We start from the raw sequence: 11,507 nt of genomic DNA on the forward strand, positions 1-11,507 counted from the left end.
AATAAATATATTAATTAAGTAGTCGGATTGATGACTTTATTTATTCGATAACTAATTATGCATAAAGGGGTCAAAGTGCAACATTGACTTAGAGATTATTTAGTATTTTATTGGAGTTCAATTAATTTATGAATTAATTGAATTGGGTCCATGGATCTGGCCAATTGTTAATTCATTGTACTCAAGAAAATAATAAGCCCAAAAGATTCTCACTCATAACCCAACTTGATATTAGAATCCTATTAGATTTGAGATATCACGTTAATTTTAGAGATTGAGAAAATTATATTGTCTTCAATTATTATTTTTATTTTGCCTATATATACATGGGCATGTATATTTTAAGTTAAGCATTTGTGCAATAATTTTTAGAAGACAAGAAAATTATTTTCTTTCTAAGATTTTAGGGTTCGTGTTCTCATCTAATGGAGGCTCCCACAAGCTTAGCTTTCCAAGGTCATTCATGGAGGCTTATGAGTGATTTCTAAAGGAAACATCATTACCAACAAGATGGAGATCCATGGAAGAGGTATCTATCAAAAGAAAGCTACAATAAGTGAGAACATTCACTTTAGAGAAGAGATTTAAGGTTTACTCAAACCTTGATATAAGTTTTCTATCCTTAAATTGAATGGAGCATCATGTTCTTCATGCATAAAATTTGTCCTTACACATGAATCAAGATCTTTATTTGAAAAACCCTCATAAAGTTTTACGTACGGACGGACGGACCTGGTTAACTTGATCAAATACCTTTTTTGGGAGAAAGAAGGATTGGGACCAGTAAGACTGAATAGCAACCAAGATGGTTTTAATCAGCATATATAGGAAAAGTATCTATCTATTTAGCAGTCCAAGAGCTCACTCTAGATGACTGAAGATGTCAAGGACACACCAAAGTACATAACAGAGGGATCCATTTTCAAAATTCATTATTTTGACCGTGTTAGCAGAACCCACCCCTGAGAAGTACAAGGCAAAAAGGCTCTTGGATTGATTAATGCAGAGTACGTCCAGAATAGCACTGTACGTGGAGCACACTGACCAAATCAGGGTTGCCAAGCCAAATACGAACAAGATGATGATGATATCATCTGCAAAAACTAGGTACGTGCATAAGAGCCAGCTTACTACACCTCCAGTGGTCCCTGTCGCAACCCTCTTCTACCCTTAAAAAGAAACCATATATATATGCAACTCACCAATCCATTTATAGGGATAAAGTAGGAGGCAGCGGTGATGCAGAGCTTGATCCAATGCCCGGGGGTATTTGAATAGGCTCAAGAGTATATAAAAGATGGAATCAAATGCTTTCATCAAATCAACCTTTAAACCACATCTTGGCTGAGGGGAATGCCTATTGAGAGTGGCATGTTGCGCTGGGAAGAATTTAGAGTCAATGTAATGGAATAATAGTCCTGTAATTTTCTTTTTACTTTTTTAAAGGGCAAAATAAATCTTTTAAATGTTTGGATGTTGATGACGTCATTCTTATTAGATTGTAAAACCATTTGACTTACACGTCAATATAATGCAAACACAAACGTTAGGGGATTGTGGTGTAATTTTTTTAAACATGGGAACAAAATGTGATTTTCACTTTCTTAGGGGGAGGTGAGTGCAACTTTCCCTGAATATAAGGTGTAACTTGTGTCAAGCTCTTGAAAGTAATTTCATCAACACTATACCCATGGTTTTTGGTCTGTGTTTGAGGGTATGTAGCTTAAAATTTGTTGTATGGATTCTGTGATTTTGAGCAAAAACTACTTTCTTCTTTATTTCTCACTTTAAGTTTTTCTTTAGGTGTAACTCTGTTTCTCTCACACACACATGCATTTGAATCGGCTTTGTGTTTTGATGTCCCGTTGTTTACTCTTTCCATTTTCAGTTATTGTTGGAGCATTAGAAGAACCCAAAAAGTCATTGCAAAAGCACTTCCAAAGTTCGATGAAAATGATGCCTTTCGTTTGTTTTTCTTGTTACTGGTCCTTTTTTTTTAGTTAATTCAGCTACTCTTTTCAAAAGCAGTATCCAAACACCCTAAATAATAACTTCTAAGCCCAGAAAGCCAAAAGCAGCGTTTGAAAAGCCAAGAAAAACAATAGTACCTTTGTTTAACTTTAAAGTCATCATCTGGTATGTGTATGCCTGAATTAATGGCATTAACGAGATTTAAAGAGTCATTCTCCCATACACATGGTGCATTGTGTAAACCACTATCCTTGTAAGAACGGCAGAAACTATAATAGATGCCGCACATCTCCGCCTCGTAGGATAAGAATATCTCATTGACCTTACCATAAAACACTGGTCCCAGATTGTTTTCACTGTCTCTATATACCCTGCCCCGCCCCGTCTCTCCAGGAACACCCTCAACTCCAGAAGTTCTTGAAGCTCAGACTTACAGATTATATTGTCGTTGAGGCCTGGGATTGTCAACCATTAGATTGGTCAGAAGTTCTTAAAAGAGCCATTGATGATCCAGAATCAATAAATGTGCCATCGGTGTTAAACCTATTTATACCTGCCGAAGGAGCCTCATACCCAACTGTCAATGAAATAATCAGATTGTGCCACCATATTAAATAGTGTCCCTTCATATAATCCAGAATGTAACACCTACTTTCCTTTATGGAAGATTGAAACCATCATTCAAAGTCAAGGGATTTGAAATGACGTCTAAACGACGCAAATCGGCAACTATTGAAGAAATATATCTCCTTATTTCGTACAAATCTTCCTTCATACCAGATTCCAAAAACATTTTTCTGACGTTCTGGAATTTTATCAAAAAAAAAAAGTCATTTTTAAAATCTCAATATATAATAATAATAAAACTATTCTACTAATTATAAAACTCACCTCGGGGTCCATACTATAAATGTGCTTGTAAGGTCCCCCATCTTACGATGACATATTCTAAAAAAGACGTGTTCCTAAGTTTCCTTTTAGCCAGTTTGGAGTGGTAAGACCTGTAATTTTGAAGTATAATTCAACCCGTAAACTAATACACTAGTGTTAATTTCGTTACATATAATGATCCCATACTAAAACTTACTATAAAAGAACAATATTGTAAGTTACTAAGTTGGGTCTATAGTCAGTCCTTGATAATTTGGACATTGCTAATACTTATATTATAAGATCTGATTGAGTATCATTTTACCTGTAATCGGATGAATGATTCTCAACTTTGATCGAAGGTTGATGATCATTGCTTTTTGCAAAGGATTGATGACTCTCTAATTTTGAAAAGGAATGACGACTCTCTGATTTTGAAAAGGATAGATGACTCCCGGATTTTGCACAGTATTGGTGACCTCGGTGTTAACATGCAGTCTCTAATTGTTCTGTGTACCTTATTGTTAGCAATGAAAAAAATATGCAATTTGGTACCCATATCTCATTGAGAGCACTCTGAATTGGTATAATCAGAGTATTCACTACATTAGGGTTTTCCTATTAGGATTACACACGCATGCATACACAAAAACAAACACACAAAAAAAGAGAGATATCGAAGGTGTTCAAAACTTTGGGTTGCATTGTGTATTTTAATTAGAAAGAAGAATTTCAAAGAAATTATAGTTTGAATAGCATAAAAGAAGGCAAAATAACCCAAGAATTAAACTCAATTTATATAAATTAAAATTACAGTCAGAATAAATAATAAAGTCGTTCTAAAACCTGAGCAAATGAAAGATAAAATTTTACTAAGCTTAAATTAACCTTATTTATTGTATCTAGATGACTATTGGTTTACCACCAAGGGAAATACACAATTACCAAATGTATATATGTGTGTTATGGTGTTAACAATCTTCTAGGGATCTATTGTTAGCAAAAAGATGCTATTTTTGAACCCACCTGTCATTGAGAGCCAACTCTTAACTGGTATAACTAGAGTATTCACTGCATTAGAGTTTCCTGTCACATTCACAAATGCATGCATACACACAGAGAAATAGATAGGTATCGAACATGTTGGTGTTCGGGAACTTTGAGAGTAAGTATCGTCTGAGCTATGGCTATTCACTGCATTAGTTAACTATTGCTTTAATTTTTGTTGTTACAGAATGAGGAGTTGAAGAGTTTGAGACATACCACGGACAATATAGTAGGCGTGTGATTGAACTTTAGAAAAAATAAAAAATTGCCATACAGCCCAAATTTCTAAACGGAACGTATTTATCATTGTAAGTAGCTATAACTGAAAATAATTTTAGCAATAGGCCATACAGAGTGGTATTGAAACAATCTCAGTTCTCAAAGGCATCATATTTTCTTCGTATATAATTTTCTGGCTAGTTATATTATACTGATTAATGATTTATAAAAATCAATAGGATCTGAATTTAGGGTTGGACTAAAATTCCTACATGACAGAGATAAAAGAATTGAGACGGGATAGAAAGCAGATTATCCATTAAGAGGACAACACGTGTTACCACTTCCAAGTTCTTGGTTTCTATGCAATGGAGTCCCTGCTGGCTCTGTTCCTCTACATCCCCGCTTGCATAAAAAAGATATGGATCTACGCCGTATATCAACAGGATTATGGTTTCGAGGGTCCTCCTCACCCTACTCGATACAGATTCCATCCTCAAGTTGAACCCATTCCTTCACTGAATAAGTGAAGTACTTCAAATTCCTTACTGCCTTAAATACTTAAAGAGGCCAAAAACAGACTAAAGTTTAAAACTTGCTCAACCACCTTCTGCTATATTTCACTTCAGAAACAGACTTTCAATGAGACAAACTCTTTCACAAAGCAAAGTCCCTCCTACGGGAACGGCAAGCGATGCGGCATAATAATAGGACATGCCCTCTACCTACTCTATGAGTGGATCAACATTCACTGCATAAGGCATTCGTGCCCGCCTTTACTCCTTCCCTCTTAAAACAAAGTCCATACCATGCTTGTAGTTTAAAATCTCTTATTTTGAAAACGATGCGCGAACAGAATCAGTGGGAAACCTACTCATCATCTCTGATGCACTTGGGATGAGATAAAGGGGCGGACTTCGCTCCTGTTTCCTTATAGCTATGGAAGGAAAAAGGAGAAAAGCACTCTAAAATAGAATTCTCATAAGCCTTTCTTGCCACTTTATGTCTGACTTTGGCTTTGATTTTATGGGCTTCTTGTAGTCTGCGCATGGTCTCGCTGGTTGAGAGAGTTAATAGAGTTCTATTTAAAAAAAAAAAAGAGAGAGAGAGAGTTAATAGACTGCCTAATAGACTGCCTTTCTACATATTCCCCTAGAGAACTTATAATAGGAACTCAAATGTTTGAAGTCACAGTCAGATTAATGCCAACCAGATTCATGCACCTCCCAATGAGCTCCACAACATGGTGTCCCCATGGCTGTTTGTCGTGTGGGGAATGGACGTCATTTGACCTATAACTCCAAAAAAACTTTATTCACCTATGAAGTAAGCAAACAAGCTCTCCAGTCGACTCAGTAACTACTTTGGAGCCCTTAGCTTCCTTGGATGACACAATAGAGAAAAGGGAATTTGGCAATCAATCTACTGAGAAGACTACAACTAAGACGAAGAAATGAAAGGGCAGACTCATTCTTTCTATATCTTGCTGGGTTAATTGACTAACTTTCTCTTCGAGACCCTTCTTCGGGTAGAATTTAGGTTGTCAAAAAAACACTAGTGGGAGAGATTGGATTTACAAATCATTGTTGGATAAAGACGCTAGATTTGACTCGTGCACTGGGCACACCTTTCTTCTTGGTAGTTCTGGACACCTCCCTTTCTTTATTGAATCTATCTTTAGCTTAGAAAGGAGGCATCAAATAGTATGGATACGGTGGATTGAACCCTTAGGTCTTGATCAGAGCCTCTTATTTATTCCCAACGGCCAGGGTGCCGTTGATAATGAAAACCTTCTCGCTGCAACGATTGACCGGCCAAGTTCACTTATTGAGCCCATGAGATGGATGAATGGAATCAATAGATAACTCTCTAAAACTATATAGTAAGTGATAGGATGTTTGGAATTATGTCCACCCTTAATTCCTGTGTCCCGATTCATCTATTATCGAGGGAGGAGGAGCAAGGTCCTCCAACGGTCACTAAGAAAAAAGGTATTAACTTCAATCAGAGGATCATTTTGCATTAAAATGGTAAAGTACTTGAGTGAGAAACCGCCTATCTTCCCTGAGATTGACAAGAGATCTCTATTTCCTCCACCAGAGATAGACCCTTGTGAATAAACCATTATAGAGTGCTTCTAGTACTTAAAGTTTGAAGCGGAGAAGAATGGTTTATGCCAATAGAGATTTCAAGTGTGTCCTCCCTGAAAGGATAGATAGTAAAAAACGCTAGTTAATGGATAATTGCTGTCAGAAAACCACCAATTTCATTAGGGGATTGTATTTCACAAAAGCATGGGAGAATTTGACTGAATTGGTATTTGTTGGGGTACAAGCGCAGATTTCACTGGATTGTATCGCTGGTGAACCAATCCCTAGCCAAAAGAAAGCCCCGCCCTCTTCACTTGTCTCTTTTTCTTTAATTATCACTTCTTCTAGCCTCTTAGCGGAAACCAAGAACCACAAAGTCTGGGCGCACTTCCTTAAAGATGATCTGGCCACACTTCGGCTGCTCTTTATGTCCTTTACTTGGGTGGTAAATTAGGGAAGAGGGGGTAAGAAATATAAACTTGTCTATTGTATTTCTGATCCATGCCTGAGCAAAGAGGGACTGGTGTTGAAAGAGGGACTAGTGTTGAATCTGTGTTTACAGTCCCTCCTCATTTGAATAAAAGTACCCATCTCTAACTCCCCCGAGGTTTAGGGGAAACCTCCCTTTCAAGCACCTCACTGGTGACTAAAATGTCTCTATTCCCATTTTCTACTGTTTTCTAACGCCACGCATACTTATCTCTCTAAACCATCTAACTCAAAGACTATCCTTGCTGTTAATGTACTCCCATGCCAAAGAGCAAGCAGCGGGATGAACCTTTTTATGGCTGAAATAGGAATACTTAGTACTCACCTAGCTGAGTAAACACTCTATCAGTAGCTCTCTTCTGGTACACTAGATTGGTAATCATGTGCTCGTGTGTTCTTGTTATCAAGGATTGGCATCACCAGGTTGAGTCTCTCTCTTTGGCCTTAGAGTAGTATATTTCCGGATGTTTTGTATTGGAAGCACCTGTTCCCAATGTAGAAGTCAAGTAACGTGCATATCTATCAGACTCAGTAGGAAAGTATGAAAAAGCTGCAGTGCCGAATCTCACACCTAACAATGGGTCGAATCTTGAAGAAGAAGGCTTGGTTGAGCTGTCAAAGGCTAGGGCTGATCTCTCTCAACTCCCAGCTAGATGGAAATGGAATTGCATTCAAAATAGGAGCACTGTGTCCACAATCATATACTTGTAACTAAGGGATACAAGGATACATTATCTTGCTCGAGCAAAAGGGCAAGGAATGCAAAGAACTACTTTCTAGGAAGGTTATTTAGAAGAAAAAGTGCTCTGGGGAAGTATGTGGAAGCTGGTACTCTATTCTATAATTACGCAAGCTACCCCTTTTTTACGAGCAAAAACTTCTAAGCATCCATCCCTGGACCCATGTAGGTGCTTTTTCCAGTTGACTTTGGGAAAGGAAATCCAGCTGCTTACAGGCGCAGCTGTTAGAAGGGTCAATTCATGAACTTCTAATTCTTTGGCATTTCACTTTGCAGGGAGAATGACTTCTATTAAGGGCTACGATCAAGAAGACCTATTGCTAGAATCTGGGGAGGCGAAACGCGGCAAGAGGCAAGGCTGACTAATGAGGGCTTCCTTAACAATAGCTACAATAAGGGACCAGACTCTTAAGTGGAAATGCAATAGGGGATGAACAAGGCCACACATAAGAATCAGACCTCATGACAAAGAAATAAAAGATTAATTTAGTCATGCAATTGGAAGGGGGCAGAAAGCAGAGTATCCATATATAGTTTGATCCCACTGCAAGCTTCCATAACTACACCATCCTCTGGAACCCTCATCAAAGAGTGTAAGCATACAACAATATGACATAAGCTAAACTATATATACATTCATTCAACCCCAACAATTGATATTGATTTCACACACTATCGAATGAGAAAAATGATGAACATTCCAGCACACGAGCAGAAGCTTTTACTTATTTCCTTTCTTGGAATTTTGATCAACTACAAAAAAAAAAAAAAAAAAAAAAAAAAAAAAAGGTAGTCAATGGGCCTATTTACTAACGCTTTTACTTTCTGATTTTTACTGTCAATTCCTAAAATTGTGAAGCAAAAGTGAAATTTATGTTTACTAATATAATTTTACTTTTCACCTTTTAGAAAGTACTTTCAGATTTAATGAAGGAAAGAGAAAGGGCCCGTTTACTAACGCTTTTACTTTCTGATTTTTACTGTCAATTCCTAAATTTGTGAAGTAAAAGTGAAAATTATGTTTGCTAATATAATTTTACTTTTCACCTTTTAGAAAGTACTTTCAGATTTATTGAAGGAAAGAGACAGTGAGGATTTGTTACTTTCCCTACTTTCTACACTGTTTACAAGAAGTATTTTCTCTACTGTAGCATTATTTATCAAAAAAAAAAAACTCAAAAATTAGAATATCCAATCGTTGCACGCTGCCTCCTCCCACCATGGCCATCGCCCAAGGGTGGATCCAGGATTTTCTCAATGGGGTGGGCTAAATCAAAATATATCCAAGTTTAAGTATAAAGTTACAAACATATATATATATGTGTGTATATATGTATGATATACGTAGGATCATATTAGATTAGTAAAGTAAGTTATAAATATATAATATTAATTATTGTCTCTGTTTGTAACTTTGAGTGCATCAGAGCTTTCCATTTCATTGTTGTACACTTCTTGGATCCGATACATGAAACAAGCCAAAAGCTCACAACCCTATCATTGGTTCACAGTTGTCGTACACTTTTGTGCCCCCAACGATATATCTTTCTCTCTACAAGTCCATATCTATAGAAGTCTCCCATGCCAATATTAGTCAAAACGCTCAGAGAACTTATTAAGTTTGGTAATTCTTATTGGTGGACTCTCTTTTCTTTGCTGTTTCAGTTTCAACATTTCAGAAGCTATGTCAATGCTCAATCTAATAAAGTTAAATTAAAATTGCATAGAGTCTTCTATTTCTTTTTTCACAGATAAAATTAAAGTTTAGAGAGATGAAAAAGAAGAGAACCCATTTAGATGAATCATATTACACACCATTGTTTCAAAATTTCAATAACTAAAAAATCGTGTGTAAAGTGACAAAGATTCTTGAAACTAAAAGAATTAGACACTATGCTCAATAGTATGCCTTCAACTCCAAATTTCCTTCAATTCTAAGTGTGCTGACTAAATTTGAGTGCATTAACATATTATCAACATCATCAATCGTCATCACTAGAGTCAGCGTTGACATCAACATCCTCATATCGTTAACAATAACTCATCTACAATTGTCATCTAGAATCACATAATCCTCTTGCATAGATATACATTTGATTAAGATAAATTGAAAAGACACTTCCTATCATAATTGGTCATTTTAAAACCAACATCACTGCTACAATGGTAAGGGGATTTATATAATTCAATTAGCTAGGTAAAAAAAACATACCTATTTTCTTTTTGCCCACTCCACCCATTCCCATCAACTCTCTTCTTTCAAAAAAGAAACCTATATTATTAGAACAAAAGAGGAAAAGTTTTAAAAGTGTTAACAAACTTGTAAAACACATATTCTGAAATTGAAAACTAAACTTCCAAATCTTTAATTTCCATTAATAAATTGTTCGAGCATTACATTATAACAATATTATATATATGTATGTAGAAACAAAAACAAAAACAAAAAAAATCAGTATGTAAAACATGAATAAATAAACGTAACCAATAGCTAAAAATGCCAATTTAAATTTTAGAAAAAGTAAGAGTTTGTTACCCAATGACTGAGGAGGCATGTTTCTTGAACCTTGTTCTTGCTAAATGTTAAGGCCCGATGTTAACCCTAAAAATAAAAAAACACTCAAGTTGTGAGGAAGAGGTTAAACAATCTCACTTATAACAATTAAAACACCACCATCTAAGTACTATCTGTATCATGTATCAACACAACCCAATTATGCTTTCAGTCAAAATGTTGGACACCTATCCGCAGAAAGAGGTGTGATTACGGATAGGTGTGATTAGCACATATTATACTCAGCTCTTATGTTAAATTAATCCGATAACAAAGTACAATGCATCAATTTAGAAATAATCTTCAACATTAACAAATCAATACCCTGATATTCTGCATTCTAATAACAAAAGAAAATCAAAAACCAAAATTTGAAAATAAAAATATGGTAGAAAGATTGAATATGTCCTTCGTGGATTACACAGATTGTATTTCTATGTGAAACAAAACATGCAGGATTTCTCAATGTTGTGGGCTAAATCAAAATATATCAACGAAAATCAACTGTTGTTTAATTCAATTTTAGTTAACTAACAATGTTTCTTTAGACAATTGACTGATTAAGGCATAAAAAAATCCTATTTGGGTAATTAATAAAAAAAAATTACCAATTTATTTCTGAACAATTCACCACTCCATACCCTATCTCTTCTTTTGACCAATTTACTAATCCTATTTGAGAATCTACTAGTGGCAGCAGGGCGTGAGGTAGTTCATGGCAAGCCCCTTCCAACACTATGGAATTCACTCAAAAACATGTTTTTCGTAAGTATTTTAATTTTAAAGAAGTAACTTTAGAGCTTTTCCCTATATTAAGTATTTTTGCTTGTCAAAGTTCTTGTTATGATTTTTTTTTTTTTAGTTCTGAAAAGATTTCCATCTTCAAAAAGCTTGGCATGTTGATAAAAAATTGTTTCAGATTCAATCTTTGCAGATTTCTAATCCAATTCAGATTTTTTTTCTTTTTTCTTTTTTCATGCCCAAATTCAAATTTCTTTTAGACATAATTGACAAAAAAAAAAAAAAAAAAAAAAAAAAAAAAAAAAAAAAAAAAACACCAGAAATAGAAGTTATAGAAATAAATTAAAAAAATTTGTTTTGCTGAAATAAAATGTAGATTACGGTGATTACCTCAAAATGCAACGCCAATTTTATTACTTTATATTGTAATATATATATATATATTAAAAAGATCATAAAAAATTTCACGAAATATGATTTAGTTTGCAAAACAAGAATCACAGACCTTGATTATTTGATTTAGAAAAAAAAAAAATTAAAACAAAACCCATACATACAAGTTAGCAGTTGCAGGGAGAGAGTTGAGAGACAGCGGGCCAGCGGCTGAAGCTTGCGAACGGCGAACCCGAACTGAAACAACGAGCAATTGGAACTGAAAGATATGAGTTTTGATTTTTTGAACAATCTGAAATGATATGCCGATATGGGTTTTGATATAGGTAATAGGTTTTGATTCTTGCAGACAGAGGGACTTCTGATTCTTGTAGATTTTGTAGTTTGCAGCTCC

The 11,507-nt window shown here is 35.3% G+C and overlaps 1 long non-coding RNA gene across 3 annotated transcripts; it reads right to left on the reverse strand.

Moving 5' to 3' along the window:
* Positions 1-2,080: 2,080 nt before the first annotated feature.
* LOC132275969 (uncharacterized) lies at positions 2,081-11,507 on the reverse strand. Of its 3 annotated transcripts, none has more exons than XR_009470812.1 (6): positions 11,278-11,507; positions 9,962-10,027; positions 9,638-9,697; positions 2,863-2,972; positions 2,525-2,776; positions 2,081-2,426 (listed from the first exon to the last, which is right to left on the reverse strand). It is a non-coding gene; the product is annotated as an uncharacterized LOC132275969 (long non-coding RNA). The 3 variants fall into 3 exon arrangements; XR_009470811.1 differs by adding an exon at positions 3,167-3,350 and having other exon boundaries at positions 2,081-2,776; XR_009470810.1 differs by having other exon boundaries at positions 2,081-2,776.

This window comes from Cornus florida, unplaced genomic scaffold (genome assembly GCF_030987335.1).
Source record: "Cornus florida cultivar Cherokee Brave unplaced genomic scaffold, ASM3098733v1 CherokeeBrave_3.0.0_Hap2_Chr10, whole genome shotgun sequence".
In the NCBI taxonomy this organism is placed as follows: domain Eukaryota; kingdom Viridiplantae; phylum Streptophyta; class Magnoliopsida; order Cornales; family Cornaceae; genus Cornus; species Cornus florida.